General features: G+C 47.6%; 1 long non-coding RNA gene across 3 annotated transcripts in view; it reads left to right on the top strand.

Annotated features, from left to right (window-relative positions):
• The window catches only part of LOC120588737 (uncharacterized), a 38,405-nt gene extending 26,746 nt beyond the window's left edge, over positions 1-11,659 (top strand). The window contains exons 2-3 of one of the 3 annotated variants that reach the window (XR_005649300.1): positions 8,232-8,454; positions 8,810-11,659. This is a non-coding gene — a long non-coding RNA (uncharacterized LOC120588737). Of the gene's footprint in view, positions 1-6,664; positions 8,455-8,809 lie in introns of all 3 variants that reach the window. The other 2 variants (XR_005649299.1, XR_005649301.1) reach the window with 2 other exon arrangements.
• Positions 11,660-25,067: the final 13,408 nt, after the last annotated feature.

Below are 25,067 nucleotides of genomic sequence, written 5' to 3'. Positions count from 1 at the left end.
TCACACCTGGAAGAATTAAGTGCTGGCTGTGCAGTGTCTCATAGAGCCACAGAAGCTTGCACCCGGTCTCCTGGAGTCTTCCCTGTGTGCTTTTATTAAATATATTTTTGCTATAATACATTGTAACTGTTAGCATAACCATTTTTTTCTGATTTCTATGAGTTACTGAACTAGAGGGTAGTCTTGGGGACCCCTACATACCACGTTTAAAGGGTTATTTAAAATACATATGCGGTAGAAACCCACATGTGTCCTGCGAAGCCTAAATGATTTGCTGTCTGGCCCTTTACAGAAAACTTTAGCCAACTCATGCAGAAATGTAGCAAATAAATCACCTATGTGATTTCATACAGTGAAATCATAACAGTTAAAGTGGATGAACATTGATATAAAATCTCAAACTTTTAAGTGAAAAAAAGTAAGAGAAGGATAATACATTTCGATACTATTTATGTAACTGAAGCGATCGTTAAATGAGTAAGTGCAGGTGTAAAACATAGACACCCCCATAGGGAGGATACCCATGAACTTCAGGATAGTGGCGAGCTCTTGGGTGTGGGGGTTGGGGGGCTAGGATAGAATAGACGGTAAGACTTCTTTGTCACATTGTCATCCTTAAAAAGTGACTTGGAAAAAATCAGACCTTGTAAAACAAATGAAAATATACTAACATTTTTTTCATTTATTTTCTTAAATCAGCTTAGCTCAGAATTATAGAATGGTTGTATTAAACACCTCAGCTTCTTCAGATTCCTCCTGTTCTAAGTTAAGAAACTGGCCTTGGTAGGTGAAGTGCCCAAGGTCATGCTGAATTCTTATTTATTTAAAGATGCATTCTGTAGGAGGTATGGTGGTCCTGGCAGGTTTAGTTGCTTTGAACTGTGGAAGCTTGAAAGCCGATTCTTTAAACATAAAGGCATAAAGGGCTGCTTCCCACGTTCCAGAGACATACCCAGTTCTCTTTCAACTTTGTGAATGTATAAATGGAAGAACATTGAGAATTTAGGTTAGTAAGAAAAAAAGAAACTCTCTAGGAATTCATACAGCTAGCTCTTTTCCAAATAGGAAAGCATTGTTTTCTCAGGGCTTAATTTTCTTTATGCTGGGGCTGCTGCTAACTTCACTGTCAGTCTGCAGTGGAGGCAATATACTTAATTTGTTTTTCTCCTAAAAATATCTTTGTTCTTGTAGCCATAGATATGCTAATTTTAGTGTCCACCGATGTCTGGGAGATTTTAAAAGTATTAAAATGTAAGTGCCATTAGGATCTTAAGTAATCAAATAAGAAAGTGGTTTTTAAAATGCTTTATTAACTATAAATTAGGGTAAAAGTGGAACTACTAATATCAACCACACAGAACTCAGATTTCTAGTGTGTAAAATCTAGTGGCAGCCTCCCTGCCTGTATTCCAGGAGTTACTGGGAGACTCAGATGATGATGAATGCCAGAAGAAAGCCCTTTATAAGTGATAAAATACTATGTAAATGAGGCTTATTAAAGCATTCCTATCACCCTGACAGTGATGACACTCACGTGGGCTGGATGTAATTGCGAAGGGAAAAAAACACTGTCTTTGGTTTCCTGAGACCAAAGGTGACTTGTGTCAGCTATGAATAAAAGTAACTGTCATTCAGCTAGTTTTTTTCTTTGTAGCCACATCAGGTTATAAGAGAGATGAGAGAATAAGACATAGATTCTGCCCTTTTTTGCAATGTAGCATTTATTGAGCACCTACATGCGTTAGGTGGAGGGAAGCTAAGTACTTAATATATTAATTGTCCTCACATCTGCCTGACGAGGTATTATTCCTTGTTTTCTCTATGGAAACAGGCTCAAAAAAGTTAACTTAAAATCTAAGAGGTCCAGAGCTAGCATTTGAGCCTGTTATTTCTGGTTTCAAAACATGCTTCATGAAACCAACAGGAAAGCTAGGCTCTGAGTGTCGAATAGTCTGGGAAGGAGAAATGGTATTATAGGAGATTAGTGAAGGAAAACACCGGCGTGGACTGTACCGGTTAGGGGGCCTTCGTGAAGCAGGTAGGTCTTTAAGGAGGCCCACAGGATAACTAGGGTTTGGTAGGTGAAGGAGAATGAGCGTGATTGGTGAGGGGAAGTGATAACTATGCCCTTTGCTGGGTTCCCTACCTCATCAGGCCAAAACGTGTCTTGGAAATGAGGGCACTCACACTGGCTGTGCTGGTTCTGGCAGTCATTTGGTCCCAGGACAAGAAATGGGTAGGTGAATGGGAAAGTTACTGAGACAGTATGGAGAATTGAAGAAGAAACTAGGAAACTATGGAAGATTCTATTTCCAAGAACAAAGCCTAACTCCAAGGTCAGGATAAAGACTATGATGTAACTTTCATAATTCGTAAACATGTCAGAGAAGTATTTAAGCATTTAGTGCATGGCAACTGATTTTTTAAAAATCCTTTTTAAAGTAGGTGTTGAGGATGGTGGCCGGGTCGGGGTTTGGAAACACTAGGATAGGGTTCGGTGGACGTGGATTCTGCCTTCCTGCTACATGGTTTACTGATGATGTGCAGTTACGTGAGTGTATTGAGCCTCAGTCACCACATTTGTCCTACCTTTTGGGTTGTGGGTATAAAATTGTCAATATAGAAATACTTTGGAAAAGATAGATTGGCGTAGATGACAAGCTTCATTTTAAAGCAGCACTGACCTCATTACTACTGCAAAGACTGTAAGAGGGAGTTTATCATAACGTGATCAAATACAATTTTAAAGGCTTTCCCCCTAACTTTAAAAGGCTTATAAAACAGATATTTATACTTTTTTGATCGCTGTTGGCAGTGATTTGTAAAGAGAACTAAATCCTGACCTTGAAGCCAAACTTTTGTAATAAAAATGGTAACGAGCCAGGAGAACCTCGTTTTGGATTCTCCTGTGCGTGCTGTACCTGTTGGGTTTCCATGTTTTTAATAACACAAATAAAAGTATGCATGGTGGATTTCCTCTACCTGTGCCTTCTCTGCTGGTCACCAGGGTGTGTGAGCCACCAGATAAGCATGTCCCTGCACCTTCAGTGCATCCCACACTGCGTCTACCTGTGCGCAGTGTTTTGCAACATTTTACCCCACATTCCACCAGCCCGTTCTGGCAGGTTTCCTTTCTTACACAGGTTTTTCATGATCTAAACTCACTACTGTTGAGACACTGTCCTGTGGAGAATGAAGCAAAAACAAGACCATTTCTAACACCTTAACCTGAGGATGAGGCTCAAACTCCTCCATTCAGCATAGACCGTTCCCTAGACTAGTGGTTTTTAGCTGTTATTTATAGTGGCACTTATTCTTTAAAAAGTCATCTCCTGCCGAAGCCTAACTTGTAGGCACGTGCGAGCCCACCTTCTTCACTCTCATCTGCGGCCACTACCCTCAAAGCGCCCTCCAATCCAGCCGTTCCGAGCCATGCTTAGTTCTCCAGAAAGTCCTTCTATTTTGCATCCTGTGCCTTTGCATATGCTGTTGGAAATGCTCCCCCATTCTCCGGACCCTTTATTTAAGTGGCAATTAATTGTCCTTGACATGATCTTTTCCCAGAAATCTCTGACCTTTCATTTTATTCCTTTGTCATGGAGGTTACTAAATCATGATAGTTAATTATTTGTCTGACTCTCTCACACTGCGATTGTGTTCCTGTGAGGACGGGAACACATTTTCTTATTTGACGGTCTTCCTCCAGTGTTAGGCACATATCTGGTAATAAAAATGTTTACTGGATGGATAGACGGAAGTAATTGACCAATACCTTGAACCAAGGAGGAGAGCACCTGAGGAACTGACGAAGAAGAAAAGTCTTTCCATGTGGCCGGCTGGTTTGGAATTCGCCTATCGGTGAAGCGGGGACCTGACACCACTTCCCAAAATGCAGTCATGGCTAAGTTAGCCCTAGGGAACAGTCCAGTGTGAGTCATATGCCTTCTCCACATATCTGGTGCTATGTATTTATAGCTAATGCTGGTGGTTTTTCACTGTTAAACAGCAAAAGAAAAATGATTGCGTGAAGGCCAAACGGAAGACTAATGGAAATGGTTTTAATAATTAATTTTTAAAAGGCTTACAAATGACAATTCAGCTGGGAAGCCATAGAAAAGTTTAAGCTGATGTTTCAGCTACATGATGCTGCTCTTCGGGTTATTCTGGGGTTAAATGGGGGTAATTTAAAAGCTGGAAGGAAGGAGGCCAGTATGCTTTGTTTTGCTTGCTTTTTTTTTTCTTCTTTTAAATGGCAAATCATCTCCTTGAAAGAAAGAGTGTTTTATATTTAAGAGCTACAAGATAGAGTCAATAAAACATAGAATGGAATGAATTGGAAGCCGTGTTACTACTTAGTATATATTACTGTGTAACACACACAGTTTTCAAAATCGCACTTAGACAATATTTTAGCTGCTTTTTCCTTATAGCCTAACTGGAACATTACTCCCCCCAGATGAAAAGCAAGAAGTTCTATGGAGGTTTTCACTTGAATTTTTCTTGACCACATGTAATTCCATTGATAGATCTCGACGAACTCTCAATAAATGGTTAACAAAGTCAAATTCATAAATGCAGCATTTCCTCTAGATGAAAGAGAAAATGGAACTTGCATTTATTGAGCATCTACCATGTCCAGAACACTATTAGGCACTTTTCCATGAGGTATATCAGGAAATGTTCATGATTACCCTAAAAGGGTATGCCTATACTCTGTAGATAAACACACAGTCTTGAGAGGCTTGGCAACTTCCCACACACAGCATGTGGCTCCCATAGGAGTTAGACCAGGTCCATCTGACTTAAGTCTCTATTTTCCACTTTTTTTACTGTTCCAGTGACCGTGCAGTAAGCAGCCTTGCTGTCAGAGGTGAATACATTATAGGAAGCAAAGAGAATTGCCCCTGAAATGTTAGCTTCCTACCCCCAAGCTTTTCCCTTCTCTTCTGGAGAAGATGAGCAAAGCTGCTCTCCGGCTTCCCCCTTCGCTATTCTATTCAGTGCCCAGGTTGATGTTATAAAAAGATGATAATTTACATTTGAACAGTAATTAAAGAGTTTACAAGTAGAGTTTGCAACATCTCATTTCATCCTTATGTGCTAAGGAGAATATTAAAACCCAAATAGATTTGTGATTCAAAGTCACATAGCTAATTAATAGCAGAGGAATTTTAACTAAACCCAGAATTCCTGATTTCAGATACTCTTTCCACTACATCCTCAAGTAAGAACATATGTGATATTTCTGTAAGGATGAAGAGGATCTCACTCTCCAGAGATTGATCTGTTTCTTCTCTTATCTTAAAAAAGCTTATCCTTGTAAGTCATGATATTTATTTGGTACTCACTCACCAGCCCGTCCATATTCTGCAGTAATTATCTGGACGTGCAGATACCACCCTTCATTGAATAACATCAAAACATTCCACAAATGGGTGTAGGAAAACACATGCGAATGGTTAAAGCGTTATTTATTCCAAGTGATCTGAGGGTGGTCCTTAGCGGAGTAGAGAGAAGAGGCTTAGAATTCTCCCTGCTAAAAACTCCCAGCCCTTTTCTTCCTGTGACCTCTTATATAACTGCCACAGAAGCCCATTAGCTGAATAGGCTCAGCTCTTCCAGAAGATGTCAGAACATGAGAGGGAACTCTGGTGGTCGTGTGGTGTCATCATCTCATTTTTCTTCAAGAAAATTGAGCTGGAGGAGGGGTGGCTTTGATTTGCCCCAAGCGGACAAGTGAAATGGCAGCATGGGAATTACCCTGGGTTGGGAATTGGTGTGGGAGCAGTTCTCCTTTAAGCCTGACTCGCCATGTCTGTAAAACGCCTGTGACAATACAGCACAACATTGTTGAGCATGCGAAGCCAGGTGATGTGTAGACAGAGCAACTTGTGTCTGAAGACTTAGGGGTAGCGATTTGAAAAAGAGCTGGAAACAGCATGTATAGTGTGTGAGATCAAGAAGTGTGATCTGTTCATAGCGAAGAAGGGGGCAGTATTAATAAAGACCACGAGGGGCTGGCTTAAAGGTCCTCAGTGTTTGAATCCCAGCTCTGGTGCTTAACTTACTGGGTGGTGTTAGGTAAGTTACTTAAGCACTGTTTTCAGATTTCTTCACCTGCAAAATGGTAGTGTCTGTCTCGTAGGATTGTTGGAAGATGGTTTAACTTAATGGTGTAACTTAAAAAATAGATGGTGGCAAGTATGGTAACAGTGGTCGCACGGCCCTGGGGTGTGTCTGCCCATTAACTGAGAGTGTGAAACGCCCTGGTATCCTGGGCGTTGCACGAAACATGACTGGCCGTGAGTTGAAAATAGTTGAAGCTTAGTAAGTACATGCAGATTTGTTACACTGTTTCCTCTACTTTTGTGTACATTTGCAATATTCCTGATATAAAAGGTTTTTTTAAAATGTTGGCCTAGGAAATCCAATAGCTTTGTATCTATACGCCCTCACTTCAGTTCACCTTCATACTTGACGATTTCATTGTCTGAGAGGTCAAGGACTGATGATATAAGGTTAATGTTCACCTCACATTCACATTTTAGAGCGCGTTTGATTTGTAAAATATTTGGACTAAGTCATAGATGTAATCGTGCCCAACTCTGGTCTCAAGCTGTGGGTCACTGCTGGTTCTCTTCTCAAAGTCGGTTTTTTTTTTTAGGCCTGGGACACCCCAACCGAAGACTAAATTTCCCAGTACCCCTTGCAGCCAGGTATGGCCACGTGATCAATAGAATGTAAGCAAAAAGCATGTGCGCACCCGCCCGTGGTCTGAGCCGGGGCACACACAACCCGTCTTCACCATGTAAATAGGCAGCACCCCAGGGAATGTCAGAACAGCCAGGTTGTGTTCTTACTGCCTTTAGATCTGTGCAAGATTGTATGTTTAAATAATTTATTTTCCAGAAAAAAAAATGCGTGGATTCTGTGTTTACTCTATTTCCATAGTTAAATAGTATTTTCATGGTAGGAGCTACATATGTATCACAGTCTTCAAACTGTCGTCCTTGAAATCATGGCCAGTTTGTCTGTGTTGGCCAGGCTCACTACAACAACTGCAGAGCAACAAGCAATTTCAACTCCGTTTTGGGTATATTATCCCACTTAATCTTCACAAAAATGATTTGAAGTTTAGAGGAGCCAAATGTTTTGCCCAAGAGAATTAGCAAGGACGAGGGGCAGCTGCCTAGTAAATACGCAAGTCACCTGGTGCTCGGCCAGGAGGCAGGGAGCTTGATGTGAACCGTGCTGGATCCATGTGAGACCATCGAGCTCGACACCTACACCTCGCTTACTCTCTGCTGTTTCTCTTCTAAGGCAGGAAGCGTGTATCGTAACAGTGATGAACTTACACGTGCGAAGTTAAAGCCAGGAGGGACCTTGGAGGTTTTAGAACACCCCCTGCCTTTATTTACACAATAAGAATAACAAGGTTTAGAAAACTCAACTTTTCTCATTTGCCCAAGGTCACATGACAGTTTTCCACAAAACCAGGACAGGAAGCCCGGTTTCCTCACTCTTAGACCAGGTGTGGGTTAATAGAGGCAAATAGATGCAAAATCCTAGAATTCCACGGGGCTATTTGCTAGCTATAAAGCTTGAGCAAGCTGCTGGACATTCTCAGGCCACTGTTTCCTCAGTCACAATGGGGGTAATGCCTCATCTGGCTCCTATAACTCAGGGCTGTTGCAAAGATCACTCAGTCATATGTTTATGCATTTATTCAACAAATACGTATAGAGGCAACTTGTGTGTGCCAGGCACTGTTGTAGGTACCAGGATATAGTAGTGTGTATATATCAGAATCCCTGCACTTGTGGGCTTGCTTTCTGGTAAACTTACATTCAAGTAGCTAAGCATGCCAGTAAATCAATCAATGAGCTCTGTCAAAAAAAAAAAAAGGCAGAGCGAGGATACAGTGGTGGAGAAGGATACATTTTAGTTAGGGAGGTTAAACAAGAGTTGAACAGAAACTTAAATGAAATGAGGGAGCGAGCCATCAAGTCCGCAGGAAGAACATTTTAAAGAGAGAGACTAACAAGAAAAAAGCTTCCAGGTAGTAATGAAACAAGGAAGCCTGTTCCCAGCTTCCCGTACAGCTAAGGGTGACCGTGTAAGCCAGTCCTGGCCAGTGAGGTGTAAGAACACATTTGATGAAGAGTGGAGAAAAGTCGCCTTGTAGTAAAGAAGAGCCACCTTTTTCACCCATTCTCTTTGTCTCGAATAAGGTTTTATGAGGACACAATGGCCAGAGCTGTGAAAAGTCATTTTGCAAACATGAGGCAACAAGCCTGGGGATGCAAAGCAACTTCTCTCTCCTCCAAAAGAACCGGGTTGGAGCCAGGAAAGAGAGATGCTTAGAGCTCCCTCCTAAACCAAGCACGGGGGTTAAGGAACTCGCCCCGCATCACCAGCTGGTGCGAGGCAGATAGAGCCGGGATTTGAACCCAGGTGTGTTGTTGGCAAATGGCAGTTGCAGAGCCATCGGGATCGCCGAAGAAACGGATCTGGTCTAGCTTCCAGGAGCAGTAACCAGAGGCCACACGGCTGACCTTGACTGTCAGGGGAGCTGCGGGCTCCAGAACCTCAGTCCCGCCATCCTAGTCAAGGAGGAAAGTGACACAGTCAGGAACAGCCACTGCCACCGCAGTGCCAGCCCTGGGCGTGTCTGCCCCTCGCCCCGCAGAACAGCAGCCGCACCCTGCTCTCATCCTGAGCCTGTTTTCTCTCCATCAGGTTCAGTGTTCTGAAACAGACACCATTTCTGCTGTCTTTCTAGTAAACCATTTTCCTCATGTTCTTCTAGTGCCAGAAATGTACCTATCTGTGGTGTCGCAGCACCGGTGAAGCCGTCCTCATTGTCAGCCGGCCAGCAACTGGTCTCTCTCAAATCCTACTTGAGAGTCAGCTTCCCAGGACCATTTCCGGTGCCAGCTGCCTCAGACTGCGATTCCTCTGGACCCTGAGACGGAGTCGCACACAGAAAGTTCATCCGGGACCGTTTTTAGGAGACGCAGCTCTGAGGAAGGCAGGCAGGCCGGAATGCGTGGAGGGCGAAGCCGACCTGTGATGCGGTTGTAGCTGCCTCAGCCAACCCAAAGGTGCCATCCACGCATCCCTTTCTGCCATGGATGCTTCAGGCACCTTCAGATCGACTGGCTTACGTGGCCCAAAGGGAAGAGCCTCCTGCACGGCAACTGGCCTCTCCCTCCAGGCCCCTCATGCCTGGCAGGGAGCTCTGGAGCTGGAGCAGCCTTTCACCTGCTCCGCATTAAAGCAGGGCGGCCAGGCCTTGGCCGCGGGCTGCCCTCTGGGAAGTAGCGTGACCTTGAGTGGGCCAGGCCCTGCTGCTGATCGGCAGTTCCAGTGAGGGGCACAGCTGTGAACCTGCAGCCAGCAAGCCCAGCATCTGGGGGAGGGGCTGTGGGCCCTGCCGGGGTTCTGGCTGGGCCCCCCGGGGTCCATGCACACCAGCATTTTCCTCTACGGAAACGGCACAGTGCTGGAGACGGGGAGGCGGTGAGCTTGGCACTGGTTCCTGTCCTAACCGTGTGACTATGTTCGAGTTATTTCCCCTGTCTGAACTTCTGATTCCTCCTTTGAGAAGTAGACGTGAACTTCAGAACCCCTTGCCCGGTCATGCACACAGCTCCAGTTCAATGGGAATCTGGACGTGCGAGCCCCTGGTAAAATGCTGTAAACCGTCAGGGGTCACTGCCCATGTGGCTGACTTAAGCACGCGGCAGGGCCGGCGAGTCCTGGGGTGCAGCTCGCTGAGCTCTGAGCCGTGGTTTTAGGCGGCTGACTTTTACAAAGGGGGGGAAGAGTGCCTTGTCCCTGTGCTTCCAGCTCACAAGGACTCGTAGGGACAAAGGAGGAAGGAAACTTGGTGACGACAGGGAAGGAAGAGGAGCTAGAATGTCACCGAGGGAGAAAGCGCGAAGCCGGCGGTTAGACGAGCGCCCAGAGCCAGGTGTTATGCTTGGCCCGGACCTGCATTCTCCCTCTGTAAGGGAGTTTTCTGTTAGGAGACTCTGGGTTGTGAGGGGAAGCAAATCCAAGTCAAACCAGCTCCAGTAAAACAGAACTCAAACTAGCTTAAGCAAAACAAACACGAAAGGAATGTACGGGCTTGACAGCCGAAAGGGAGGGCCGGCTTCAGGAGCCACTTGATTCTGGGACTTAAGTGGTGTCTCCACGATCTGATGTGCTTTCTGCCTCCCAGCTCTGCGTCCCACAGCGCTGGCTTTGCTCTCGGTGCATTTGTGACAACCAAGATGGCAGCTCCAGCCTTTCCCTCTCAGCTTCAGATCCACTGGGGATAAGGACCTCTCTACTTCATCCTCCATTCCTGCCCAGATGTCACCCCTCAGCACCTCTCCTGGGTGGCACACCCTCCAGCACATCCAGAAGACCACGGCGTGCTCGTGGACCCGAGCCTTCACAGAGCACGTGGACCGGGAATGCGGGAGCAGATAGTTTTCCGGGGCAGCGCGGTTATGAAGCGTGATGAAGGGAGCAGATGCTGAGCATCGGAGCCACAGTTGAGCACCGAGGGGCCTTCACGCTATTGGAGAGGAAAGAAGTTGGGACTGGGCGCGATCGAGTGAGCTGCGCAAGGACACACACTCTTAATAGTCCTTTAAGGGAATGCACGATTGAGATGTAGCTAGAAAGTGGTAGTTCCAGAGTTTGGAACTTGGTCCGTTTGAAACTTGGTCCGTATGACTCTGAACCTCATGTTTCTGTTCTGATGCTGTATACCAACTGTGTGACCTTGGACGAATCACCTAATCCCTTTCAACCTTTGTCCCTCACTTAGCTCTGACAGTGTATGACTTTACCTGAGGAAACACGTTACCAGATGTTCCCTGGCAAAACCCAGTAATGTCAGAACTATCTGCTGCTCTCTCTTGCTACTATTTGCTTCAAGAGAGAATGACCACAGTTCTACTCAGCCACCGTCATGCTGTTTAGTTTCCCTTTGGCTCATTCATACCCAAGGGCTCGATTTCTCATCCTGCACGTGGGAGATAATGGGTGCTTTTGTCTGAGCATGGAGTTCATTGAACAGTTCCGATCTTCCTCAATCCTCCTCCCCTCCCTGTTCTGTGCTTCGTTATAAAAACAAACACTTCTTTCTACTGTATTGGCCTCAAGTATTTCGTCAGTTCACGTGTGTCACTGAAAGCAAGTGTTTATTTGGGCTGGCTACAAATGAAGACCACTTGGTGAGACTGCAGACCAACTGGCCGGATGACCTTGTATGGGACTGGTGGTTTTTCATGTGTAAAACGGGAGTATCTTTTGTAAACATGTCGGTGTCACGTGACCGCACCAACCTAACAGCCCATTCTCTCATTTTTATCTGTATTTACCTCTAGTTTTGTCCATCTTTTGTTACCGTATCTATAGAGTTATAGCATTATAGAGTTATAATTTTATATTTTGTTTATTTTACTTACTTTGAAGATTTTTCCATACTAATAACCTGGACTTTACTGTTTTCACTGCCACTTAATATTCAGCAAGCATTTGTTGGTTCACTCAACAAACATTTATTTGGTAACTACTTAAGTATTCCTCCGCGGCTTTCTCCCAGTGTCTCTTATTGTAAATAATGTAGTAAGTATCTTTGCACACATGCCTCTCTCGATATTTTGGATTATTTTCTTAGCATAAATTCCCTGAAGTGGGGTTATTAGGATGAGAATTTTTATAGCTCTTAAAGCTAACAGCCAACCATGTGTGGACGTGTCATCGAATCTGTTTTCTCATGACCCTAGTCATTCAGTAGATAAAATCTGCACTTCTTTGTAAATACAGGACCCTTCCATGAACTGGCTTTTGCCGGTCTCTCCCCTCATTTTCAAATAGTCTCCAGCTTTCCATTTCCCTCACTTCCACCCAAACAAAACGTACATAGTTTTTTCATCGTAAGATCCCTTGCTTGGAACATGAAATTCCTGCTCCCATAGGTGCTGTACTTGTGCAGAATGCTGGACAAATGGCCAAACAGCCATTATAAACCATTATTCTCTTTGCTCATTGCTATGGACTAAATTGTGTCCCCCAAAATTCATATGTAGAAACCCTACTCTACCCCAGTGTGATGGTGTTTGGAGAGGGGGCCTTTAGGGAGTCATTACACTTAAATGAAGTCATGAGGGGGGGGCTCTCTGGATGGGACAGTATCATTATAGGAAGAGCAGAGAGCTTCACTGTGTGTGCGTGTGTGTGTGTGTGTGAGTGTGTGTGAGCCGTGTGAGGATGCAGCAAGAAGATGGTCATCTGCAAGCCAGGAAGAAGGCCCTCACAGGACCCTAATTGTCCCTCACCTTGATCTTGGACTCCCCAGCTTCCAGAACTGTGAGAAATAACTCTGTCCTTTAAGCCACCCCGTTTGTGGTATCTTCTTAAAGCAGCCCACGCAGACTGATACACTCAGGGTCCATCAAATTTCAACATTTGCAAAGTTAATGGATAATTAAGTAGATATCTAAATACATCATTAAGAGTTGGTTATATGTTACATCTTATTGACTTCTTGTGATAGCCCTGTAAATATGCCCATTTTATAAAAAATAAAGGTTAACAGCGATAGTTGGGGAACTGTAAGTGGTTCAGGATGGCTTGAGGTGAGAGGTGCTGCGTGAGGGAAGTAACTGCAGGAGAGGCCTCGGGGGTGCCAGAGCGGGCAGGGCCTTGTCCGCCAGGTTCAGGAGTTCAGCCAGCAGAGGCTGGTATTCGGAAGGTCTCGGCAGAGGACTAACATGGTCAGATTAACAAGGAAGAGTTCGTTCCGACAGCAGTGTGGCCTGTGGACCAGGGATCCCAGCTAGAAGACTTGTTAGAAATGAGGAGTGATAGAGGCCTGCAGGACTGCAAAGCACCAGGAATAGAGGATGACAAAATTAGGGAGCCCTCAGGGGTAATTTAGCCTAACCCCCTCACTTCATAGATGAAGAAACTGAGGACCAGAGAGAAAAACCTGTCCTGAGCACTCTAGGTAGTTCAGTAATGTATGCGACAGACATTTATTGAGTCCACCGTGTGCCAGATGCTGTCCTAGGCACTGGCCATAGATCGGCTGGTATGCGACAGTTACATTCTTAATTCGTCCACCGAGGGAGATGGGTATTTACAGATTACGTCATGACAGCGGCGTAAGTGCGCAGAGGAGATGCGTGAAGGTCAAGGTGCGAGTCACTGGTGGACCGAGGCTCAGGAGTCGTAGGGGTGGGCCTGACCCAAAGAGTAGTGCTTCCTGCATCCACGTGGGCTGCCTCCCTCCATGGTATGTCGGCAGTCGTCTGGACTTGCCGATTTATCGATCAGCGTGGAAACTCCCAAGGGGCGAGTCAGTCATCTGACTCGTGAGCACAATCTGACAGTGTCATGTGATAATGTTTAGAATAATGTCCCGATTAAATAGCTGACTAGTACATCAATAAACATTCACTTCTCTTACAAAAATCTTTTACTACCACCACAACTGGATTAATTACGATGTTCTATCCCCGTATACTTGTTACTGATAAGAATAAACCTAGGGTACGTGTCCCACGGCTGGTCGTCCTTCACTTTGGCCAGATGATGTCTTCCATTCGTTAGCTGAGGGTCTTGATTCCACAGCCCCCATTTTGCTGTATCTCGTCAAGATTCCCATGGAGGGAACAAAGAAGCAGGAAAGAAGCGTTTATTATGGGTATTACAGGCGAAGCTGGGATTTGAATTCTGGATAATTGCCGTGTGTCGAGTGCCAGTGGTTTGCCTGGTATTGTGTGATGTAGCATGTCACCTCAGAAGAGACACGACCAACATCAAGGGAGAATCAAAAGCAGTTTAGATCAGAGGGGCATGGGTTTGTAAGAGACAGTATTTCTAATCTGTCCCCGTTTCTCTCTCGTTTTTGACATAGTATGGCAGGTGTCACTTGAAACTTTTTTCTCTCTCTCCAGACTCCCCCACGCTCCCCTCTTAAACCCATCCCCTTGGTTCTGGTCTTTGCTGCTCAACTCACCTTTTACGTCTGGTCATTTCTCTCTGACAGCAGCTCTCCGCCCCTGCCACGGTCCGCTGGTCTAGTTTTCCAGACATCTTCAGTTCTGCTGCCCTCCCAGGCCAGCACAAAAGCCGGGGACCCACGAGACCTCCAGCGAATTTTCCTCAGAGTGAGCAGAGACTCCGACCACTTGTTCTGCACTTCCAATCCCTGTTATCTCATGCACTCTCCCCAGAACCGCTCGAGTGGAGGAGTGTTATTTCTGTTACAGCTATGGGAGTGGAGGCTCACGGAATGTGATGAACTGGCCTGGGTCGCCCCGCTGGTGGTGGCAGCACCATTATTCTTTTCATCGTACCATCGCGCCTCTCTGTGAGTCAGATTCGCGCAGCCCTCAGAAGCCTCCCTCTTTGTGAATTTTCTACTATTTCTTCCCACTTTATTTTGCAACCCAAGGAAACCTCTTAACATTGGTTTCCATGAGATAGGGGAATCCTTGTGCTGCCTTCCTCGACGCCTAACTGTCTGAATCGGTTCTCCATGCAGACTCTGGCACAGGGAAACAGAAAGCAAGGTGTGTGAGTTCTGTAGGGTTTTTTTGGGGGGGGGGGTGGGGAAGGGAATGGGTGCGGGGCAGCTAACTGAGGTGGGGAGGGAGAAAGAACTTCTGAAACTTTGCATTGAGAACCCAGAATAATCCCCAAACTCTACAAACCATTATGAGAGACTTTGGCCTTCAAACTCACAGGCTCGGCAGGAAAGGGGCAGTTGGAAATAGCAAATAAACTGAGCACGTGACGCGGGATTCGGGAGTGGAGTCCAAGTGCAGAGGTTTGGGCAGGAGCGGTGATCTCCAAGTTTAGTCTGGTTTTGTTTACAATCGATAGGAGTCCTCTTGGTGGTCGGGGCAGTGTGGCTTTCTGCAGTGGTTCACAAGATGAATGAAGGTCAGGAGGGGAGCACGTGGCCGTCCCCTACCTTTGCAAGAACAGTTGTCCATCAAAGGAAAGAGACAGAGAGCAGGCACCAGAAGGAAGTGGGAGAAGGCTCCCTAAGGACATCACGTTCGGCTTTGTAGCCACAATGGCTGACACTGCAGTCGGCGTTCGTGTATTTTTTTATGACTGAATTGAAGAAACTGAGAAAGTAGGGGTAGAACGAGGTCGTGTATATGGTCCATTCCCACGGTACACTATTACACAGCAAGGAGATACTTTAGATACATGCGGCCATGTGATGGATCTTGCAGTGTTGAGCAAAAAAAGAAGTCACTAAGAATAACACAATATAGTTCCATTTTTAAACAGTTTAGAAAGCAGATAAAACTGCGTGGTTTAGGGATGTATCCAGGAGGAATAAAACTACAAAGGAAATTATTCCTATAGAAGGAAAGTGGTCGCCCGTGGAGAGCAGGGACGAGGCTTTCATTGGGAAAGATGGCAGAGGGACTTCTGCGTGCTGCTGAGAGCGTGTCGGCCCGGGGGGTGATCGCACGGGTGTTCACTTCACAGCCATGTGTGGAACCACGTGTGCGTTCTCTGCTCTCAGCTACATAATAGGTATCAAATTTAAAAATACTTTCAAAATAACAACCCCCAAAACCCAGACGTTTCTAAGACGCAGTGAATATTTATTATAACGAAATGGACATCTAACTCTCCAAATGTACTATGTACATTTATTATTAGAAATAATCTTTGATTCTGGTTATCTACATTTCATTAATTAGGGACTTCTTCAAGAACAAAACCCAGCACCAGAGACCAAAGATATATATCTCCTTTTGTCTACTCAGACCTTAATAGAATGGTGACGCCTTCATTATGGTTAAAAAAAAAAAAAAAATGAAAATACGAAATCTAGAACCTCAGAAAAAGTGAGGGAAAGATTATCTCAAAATAAGAGCAAAGAAAGACAAGTGGCCTAGATCCCATCACTGCTGACCTGAAGGTCATGACTTACCAGAATGTGTTCTTGACAGTTACAAGTTCTACAAATATGTTTCACAAGCTTAGCATATTCAGCCATCTCTTGGAGATACATGAGTTATAAATAATAGTGGTTAGAAACACTATTTGGACCTTGCTGATTGGATTTTTTTCAGAAGTGTTAAATTTTTTAGAAAACCTAGGAAAAAATATTCATATATGCCAATTACGTACATAAATTAGATTCCAGAAAGGGAGTTCAAACAGGTTTCCAAACACTAAATATCTTTAGAAAGGAGAAGAAGGTATGTTCCAGAAACAAATTATAATAACATCAATCCCCAAAAAACACTAGGCTATAATTTTTAGCAGATGGTTTGTGATCATTAGTAATGACTGAAATCAGCATGGTTTTTCTAAGGAAAGATTATTTCTCATTAATCTCATTTCCATTTTTATGAGAATTGCTAGGTTCATGGGTAAAGAGAATATTCCAGATAGATAATATCTCATTTTTCACAAGGCGTGGGTGCTAGTTCAATTAAGAAGTTATTTTTTTTTAAACTGGCGGGGTACTGAAATTTGTCTTGCCACCCTCGAATCTGCAGCCTGTCATAACCTTTGTTAACATCTGGATGAAGAAGTCGAAGACTGACTTATCAGCTGCACAGAGGACCCAGGACTGGAAGGACGTATATGTTGCATCGCAGACTCGCACATGAAGTGGTTTGAACGTGTCCCAAAAGCAGGCCGAAGTGATGGAAGAGAGGAGGTTGTTGAAAGGTCAGCACAGGTACAGGGATGAAAGAGGGTCTGCTCGGATATCAGCATCATGGAAAAAGACCTGACGTTTGAGCCAAGTGCTATCTCAATGTGGCCATTTAAAAAGCTAGTGTGGCGTTAGCGTACTGTCCATGTTACGTGGGTGCTGGTCTCACGGTGTCCTGCGCTTGTGAGACTTAGCAAGAATGCTCTTCAGTTTGGGGTATGTCATTATGAGAGGGAAGCGATAAATCAAGGACTGGCCGGAGGGCCCGTGGGATTCCAAATGATCTGGAAACCAAGCGATGCGAGAAGATGTGGGAGGATTTGGTCTTGGAGGGCCCACGAGAGCTGTCCTTAAACATCTGAACGACTCTCAAGGGGATGCCCTTTTCATTGGTTGGTTGGTTGCTTTCCCAATGTGCTGCACAGGGTAGAATTAAGATGAAATTCATAGAATGGTGGGCTTCAAGTGAGAGAATTTCTGCAGTCAGGGCCAAGGGAACGCGGAACGGGCTTCCGTGTGAAGTGTTAGGCAGAAGAGTCCCAGAGAAGGAAGAACACACGTGAGGGGGCCGAGGCGAAGAGTAAGCTGATGCCTCACGAACGGTGTGACCAGCAAGGGCTTCGGAGCCAGACAGACCGGCAACCGGTCCACCTGTCTCTGTGTGACAGCTCTGTGACCGAGCAGGTTACTTAACCCCTCTGACCTTTGGTTTCCTTATTTCTAACTAGGAATAATAGCGCTAATATACTGTTCTCACCAGACTTCTTCAGTGACTAAATGAATGTGGTGATTGGTGACTCTTGAGGAACTCCCTTCAGTGGGGTCTCAAACCTGCAAGGCAGCGACGGAGGGGAACCTCGGCCTTTTATGCCTTGATAAAATCTGCTTTGCCCAGGAGTCACGCTCGCCTGCTCCTCTATAAAAATTGGGAGTGGATGGCACTCCGACTAACCAAAGTAGGCAAGAGAAAGTCGTGATTTCATGCCGTCATCGGCCCTCGTTTTCTCCGTTTCCGTCATATTTATCCCTCCTCTATCCTTACTGGAATATTTGCCCAGCTGTATCCTCAGGGCAGAACCCTTCTGCCCCCACCCCCACAGCCAAGCTGGGTCAACTTAGGGTCCAGGACTATGACGACTCCTGCGGAATCCCACCGGGAGAGGACAATGCAGATGCCACCCAGATGCAGCGTGGCATTGCACGTCATAAGGAGGTGAAATAAGGACATGTGGGCAGAATTCCAAGGTGGTCCCCAAGGTTCTCGACCCCTGCGACACATCCCTGCACGGTCGCCTTCCCTCAAGCATTGGCGGGACTGTGAACGTGGTGGATTTCATTCCTATGATTAGGTAGAAAGATAAGGGATTTCACAGAGAGAGTTAAGGTCCTAAGACAGTTGACTGCGCTAATCCAAAAGGAGGTTATCTGGGATGTGCCTGACCAAATCAGGTGAGCCCTTTCAAGGGACAGACCCCCTTCCTGAAGGAAGAGATTTGAGGTCCCAGAGCTTCTCCTGTCGGCTTTGGAGAAGCTGCATGACAGCAGCCTGCGGAGGGAGCAATGTGGAAAAGAACTGTAGCTGTCCAGGAGGTGAGTGTGGCCCTGGCCAACAGCCAGGAAGAAAATGGGGACCTCGTCATACAGTCACAAGGAAATAAATTCTGCCACCCGTGAGCTTAGCGTACCAGCTTAGCGTGCGCCTCAGATGGAAACAGCACAGCCGACACACCTCGACGTCAGCCCAGTGAGACCCGGACTGGAGAACCCAGTTACCCCCTGCCCAGACTTCTGGTCCGTGGGAAGCGCGGGGTAGTAAATGTGTGTCGCTTCAGGCCACTGTTTGTTGTACTGTATTATGCAGCAATAGAAACTCGATACAGAAGCAAGAAACGCTGTGGCGCATCCCTGTTACTGTGTCTTGATCTCGTGCATTTTCTACCACACTGCAGTAAAAACCCGATGTCTGGCTCTGCCCAGAGCGGAAAGGCAGTCGAGCTTGGCAGACCCTGGGTGGAGATAGAGCACCCCCGATGCCAGGCCAGTAGGAAGAAGTTGATAAGTGGGTTCCATTGTCGTCACTGTCGTGTGGAGATCCAGGAGGAGAAGCAGGCTCTGAGGCTGAGACCCGTATGCCCTGACTGCTCCTTCAGGCCTGGAAGCTTCTAGGTCTCAAGCTCAGAAAAGGGGTCTGGACTGGGACATGGCCTTAGGAGTCATCAGCATGTAGATGGTAACTGAGTCCGCGGTAAGTGTTTCTGTCACCCGGGAGGAGGTGTAGAGTGAGAACGGAAGATGTGGGAAAGGAGCCTGGAGACACCTACGTGGCAGAGACAGCCAGCAAGGGAGACGGGCGAAGCCGGCCGAGGCGGAGCCATCCACGGGCAGGGAGGGCATGGGGAGAGCCCCGTGTCCTGAGAGCCGAGAGACAGAAGAGACAAGAAGGGAACCAAACATGGTAGAGATGGCAGGTAAACACAGCCTCTGAGAAAGGTTCATTGAGTTCAAGGTCAAGCGGGCTGTGGGAGACCCTGGCCAGAGACATTTCAGACGAGTATTGGGGCAGAAGCCAGAGTGAAGTGATTTGAGGGGCAGAAGCGATACAGAGTAAGGCTGGAGCTCGTTCTTTCGGGAGCTTTGTCTGTGAAGGGGTTGTGGGGAGATGGGCAGAGGGGCAGGTCGATGCGGGGTGAGAACTTAGGTTTGAATTCTGATGGAAAGGAATCAGTGCAGGTGGAGAGGCTCTGGGTTCCAAATGTAGATCATACTGTATTTTTCACTTTCTGAGCACCATGTGCAAAAGCCCCTGGCTGTGTAGTTTGGGGCGGGGAGGGGAAGGAGAAAGGTTGCATATCAAGTTTGAGGACTTCCCAGCCTCTTCTTAGAAATATTCATGGTTGCGCTAACAAGTTGGATCTGGTCGGTAAATGCCATCACCTCTTTCATCTGATGTTCTGGTACTCAGGCTCCTAGACATCATTCTACTAATTGGCTTCCTGGAGCTCGGTTGGCCGTGCCAAGGGTGATTCACAGGCTGTGCGGTGGCCCCCAGGCCTCCTGCAGGGCAGCCGTGAGCTCGAGTCCTTGGCAGCCTGGTTAAGCGGCTAACCAGAGGCGGCCTTGATCTCCCAGTGCCCATCATGGTCCTGCTCATCTGAGGACGGCCGCCTACGACTGTCTCCTCCCTCCCTCCCCCCATGCGCCCTGACTCGAGAGCGTGGGCGGACGTGCACACGCGCACACATCTGCCACGCCACTGACTCCCGATCGCTAGATCCTCGATTTCTTTTTTTTTTTCCGATTGCTGGCACGGTGACATGAGGCAAAGGTGACAGTAATCTTCCAACAGAGATTTACGAGTCGCAGACCCGGCGGGGTCAGTGGCGTCGTCCATTGTGCGGTGGTTCAGCATGACCCCAGGTGGATGGGACACTCTAAAAGGAGGGAGGGAGAGCAGCTTCACCTGTATCCCCCCGCCGCCCCCCCTCAAGCTGACCATCAACTCCGTCAGCAGGAGTCGTGCTCGCCCCGAATCTCCCGAAGGTGCTGCTGACCTCAGGTGACTGTCGGCAGCCTCAGCAGTGCCGGTCCCCTTGGCGGGCTCTGCGGAAGGACCTGTGCGTGCAGAGGCTCCTGCGCCTCGCCAGGCACCTCCCCCCATCATTCTCTGGGTTTCCGGGGACTCCTCAGCCATGCTGCGATCTCCCCATCGGGGCTTCTGTACGTGCTGTTCCCTCCACCCGGAGTGTAGCCCCCCCAGCCCCGCTCCTACCTAGTTACTCTCCCTCCTGACTTACCAGCTCTGCCGTCCCTTCCTGAGGGACCCCTTCGCTCTGCACCCCACCCCAACACCTGAGCGCGTTCTTACCCCGTCCCCCGGAGCTGTGCTCCTTCCTTCTTGGCAGTTGCTCCGGTTTGAAAGTGTACACTGTTTATTCGATTCCTTTTGGCCAGGACAGCTCCCCTTTTAGATTCTAAATTCCCTGAGAAGAAGGAGCAGTGTCTGGTTTTGCTCAGCACTTCATCTCCAGCACATAGTCAGGACTCAGATATTTGAAATGCGCAAGTGGATTACTGATCAAATAAAAAGCGAATCCCCACAAGCTCCTCCCAAGATAACCGTGATTAATCCCATTTCGCAGATAAGGAGACAGAAACTCGCTAGACTTGGGCTGGCCAAGGCTGAGCAGCTTTGGAAGAGGTCAGCACCTGCTTTCCGACTGAGCTGCCTGGTGTCAACACCCGTGCCCAGTGACGCTGGGAAAGGAGGCCAGTGGCGTCGTGTCAACGAAATTTAAGTTCTCCGTGTTTGATTTCTTTGTCGATGCTCACGCAATGATTTGGTCCTCTATGTGGGTGAGAAACAGATGAAAGCAGCATTAGAGAAATGGAGATGATTCTCACCCTGGGTTCGCCGTGTCAGCCGATGCAGTGGGACACCACGTGTTTCCAGTGACTACGAAGAGACCCGAAGAGTAACACAACGCACAGCGATCTCCGGGCACACAAGCGAGCTTTTGGTCCCTATCTTGAGGAAATTGAGTCCTTTGCTTAAATAACTGGTAACATCTAAAGTCGGCAGGATTGGAAACACACTGATCTCGCAGACAGGTACTGGACTAGTTGCTGAGAGATGGGTTCTAGGTGGAGTAGCTGTGTCAGACGCTCGTATCCACCGCACGTCTCTCTGGGCCCGTCCGGGACCCAGTCTGACCTGAAATTTAAACTAACTGAGCAGCCTCAGCTCCTCACTATCCCCCCCGGCTCCCCCCACTTCAGCCCTGACCCAGCCTTCTTAGCTGGCCCAGCTTTGTCTGCAACAGAATCCTAAGATAGATCAAAATAGATAATTAGAAAGGGGAGAAACTGTGCTAATTACTCATTGCTTCGTGTCTGTTTTGATCCCCCCCGCCCGGCTTTTCACACCTGTTTAACTTTGCTTTTCCCCATGATTAAACACACAGAGCCCTGACTCATGTCTGAAGAGCCTCCGTATTTGCTCTAAGAGCTGCTTTGACCAGCTTATGCCTCTCATCATCCCATTCCACTTATTTTCATAAAATAGTAATTCTTGAAAGTATAATACAACTGTATTTTTAAATTTAAAAAAAAAAAAGTTGTTCCAAAAGCAAAACCTTTTCTTCAAGCGAACTTATGCAGGGGACCTCATATACAGGTTAATGAGGGCAGAATTGCTTGTGTGGAGGGTTTTCGGGGGACCGTGAAGCCCGCCCCCCGCAAACTCAGCTCTAGGGAGCAGTGGGAAAGCCACCACTCTCAAATAACCACTCGATTCCAGCAGTGTTTCTATAGCAAGGACGTCGACTCTTTGGAGACTGGGCTGTCAGAGGGCGGGCGGGGCCACCATGTGATATCCTGAACTGTTTATTTATAGTCCCCCAAACTTCTGATGTGTGGATGTGTCTACCTTCGCACGAAAAGTGGTCAAGAGTCAGCGTATAACTCATCCGGAACGAACCCGTCAGCAGTGGGAAGAGTAGACAGGCAAGGCCGCCGGCGGGAGGTGGCTGGAGTGTGGTCATTTTCATTTCTTTTCTGCCCCACCTTCTTCATTCCCTTCTTGCGATGCTCCAGTTTTAATAACGGGCTCGTGGCCATGCTCTTCGCCCTCCACCAGTAATGGACTTCAGTTCTAATGTCTGGGGTCAGCGGAACCTCGCCCCTGGCCCTCGGCTTGCTTTTAAGGTCACCCGAGACCCTGGTTTCCTGCCAGAACAGGTGGCCGGGCCTTAACCTTGCTTCCTCGTCTGCTTGACATGCTCATAAAGTACAGGTGTCAGTGACAGGCTTAGAGTTGGCATTCAGTAATGTTCGACATTATTTTTGTTGTTAAATTTCCTTTTAAAAAATCCTGACTCGTGTTTTCCATAATCCCGCAGCGAGTGAAAAACATGGTTTAACCTCTTAGGATCAAGGGGTCAGCTTTACTTTAAAGATAATGGCTTCATACTGTCACAGGGAAGTGTAAACTGATCCTATGCATTTGCTCTCAAGAGTAGAGGCCTCGTGAGAGTGATTATAACAAACAAAAACCTCACTCCCTCAGATTGCAGGATTTCTCAGTATTTCACTGACAAATTAGGGAATCGAAAGAAACCCTGGTCAGTAAAAAAAGGAATAAAATATAAAAGCACGCCCGAAAACTTAAGAAAAAGCCATTTAAAACTGTGAATATAGTAGATAAATTAGTCAAGTATTGCCAAAGATCACGAGTTTTGTTTTACTTTGTATTTTAGTAAATAAAATCTTTCGAAGTAATTCATCTGGTTGGACATAGGGTCGGCCACACCCACCGTCTGATTTCAGGGCTGGGCTCCAGGCTGCTCCTCGCCGTATTTGTGCTCTTGGGAAAGAAAGTTTGTGCCTCCAGAGAGGTTTCGTTTGGGGTCGCCCCAAAGGTGAGGGGCCTCGGGACCTTTAAGGATCCGATGCAGTCTCAGGAGCCTTTCCCTGGGGAGAATGCCCCTACTAATAAACTTCGCATGTAATTCGCCCCTACTAATAAACTTTGCATGTAATTTCCAGATATTCGCATGTCCCCTAAAGCTTTGGGCCCGGATAAAACCTCCCGCTCCGAAATCTTTCCAGCACTGACCCTGGGAGACGATGACAGAGTTGCTGTGTGAAGCAGCCCCAGTGGGAGCGCCTACCCTGATAAATCATAGAGTAGGAACAGGCGACCAGTGGACATCTGTACCCACGCGGCCTCACTTCTGCCCGCGCACTCCAGCACGGAACAAAGGCAGGTGTGGCTCACACGCCCTGGATGGTGAACTGCAGAGCAGACGGGTGGAGGCAGGACTGGGCCACGCTGATCTGATAAGAGGATTATGTTTCGGCTTCCCTCCACGGCCCGAACGCCTGGCAGAGCAGCTGCAGGAGCCCGCTCTCTCTCAGCTGGAAACCAGCTCTGGGCAGCCGCTGCGTGCCAGCAGCCCTGAGCCACCAGCCTTCCCCCCGAACACGTGATGAGCTTTCACACCTTTGCCCTCTGGTCCGGAGCGCCCGCCCTCCGGTCAAGTACCCACTTGCTCCTTAGGACTTGGCTCAGGTTTCAGCTCCTCTGAGCTGTCGCCCTAGTTCTGGGGCTGAGTTTAGCTGCTCCCTCCTGTGTTTTCCTGGCCTCGTGCCCACCCCTCTCTCGATGTGTTTACCGCAGTGCCCTGCAGTTACTTTCTATCTTCAGGCAGAGGGGCAAAGACCAGCTCCCTGCAGTGTCTGGCACGTAACGATTCCTTTCTAAATGTTTATGGGATGCTGTGACTGCTGAACGCAAGTGACTGATAGGACGGACATAGGACACGTCCAGGAGAGAGACACTCTGGAGAGGTATCGAGTTCACGAGAACTTCTTTCCTGAAGACAGAGGCCGATCGTAAGGATCTAGGAGCAGCTGGAGTGGCGGGAACAGCGAGTGGAGCAGCCCAGAGCCGGGCGCAGGCACTGTGTACCAGGCGGCCGGTGCGCCCCACGCATGGGGCCTGAACCCCGAAAGAGCAGCTTCACGGCAGAGTCCCTGAAGGGCCTCCTGAAGCAGGAAGGGGCCCGAGGAGCTCCACCTGCCTTCGCCACACTCTGTAACAAGAGCGGGCACCTGGCAAGGTGAGACCTCAGGCGGAGCTCTCATTTTCCAAATACACAGCCCCCCCGCCCCCCCGTTTACCACGACAGCCCGCTCTCGTCTTTTAATTTGACTCCTGGGCCTCATCCCTGGATCGAGAGCGCCTGGGAAGAGCAGCGAGCGTGTCAGGAGGACGAAGCCGGTCCACTGAACGTGGCAGTCCTGGACAGACAGGAAGACGACATTCCACGAGCAGGAAGCGGGCCATCCGAGTCACGTCTGACGGGGGGGATGCCATGATGAACCCCAGTGACGAGACACAAATGGAAATCGGAGTGTCTAGTAGAAGGAACTTCAGCGGGACGATCGAGACAGCACCAGCTCTCACTGAGCAGCCTCCCTTTAGCTCATCACGGCCTTTCGAGCCTCAGTTTACCAACCTGTCAAAGGAAGGCCTGGGGCTAACTGGTCCAGTGTTTTGCACACGAATGTTACCCACAGACCACTTTGTTGGAGTGAATCCCATACAAAAGTCCGGGAGGTCCGGCAGGTCAAGGAGGAGCAGCAGCGTGGGGCCGAGAGCCCACACACCACACTCCTGTCTCCCTCCCCCAGCCCCCCAGCTCCGGGGGCACCAAGGTCCCCGAGGAACCCGGTTTGACTGCCAGTCTTACCGTAGGAACCCCAAACGCCAGCGACTTCAAAGTCCAGACGAGCAGCCTAATGGGTGACACTGGCTTGTTGGCTGGGGCGGAACTGGGGTGTACTCTCTGGAGCTCAGGGG

Source organism: Pteropus medius, unplaced genomic scaffold, assembly GCF_902729225.1.
Source record: "Pteropus medius unplaced genomic scaffold, Ma_sr-lr_union100, whole genome shotgun sequence".
Taxonomy (NCBI): domain Eukaryota; kingdom Metazoa; phylum Chordata; class Mammalia; order Chiroptera; family Pteropodidae; genus Pteropus; species Pteropus medius.
This window is presented reverse-complemented; position numbering and strand designations above follow the sequence as displayed.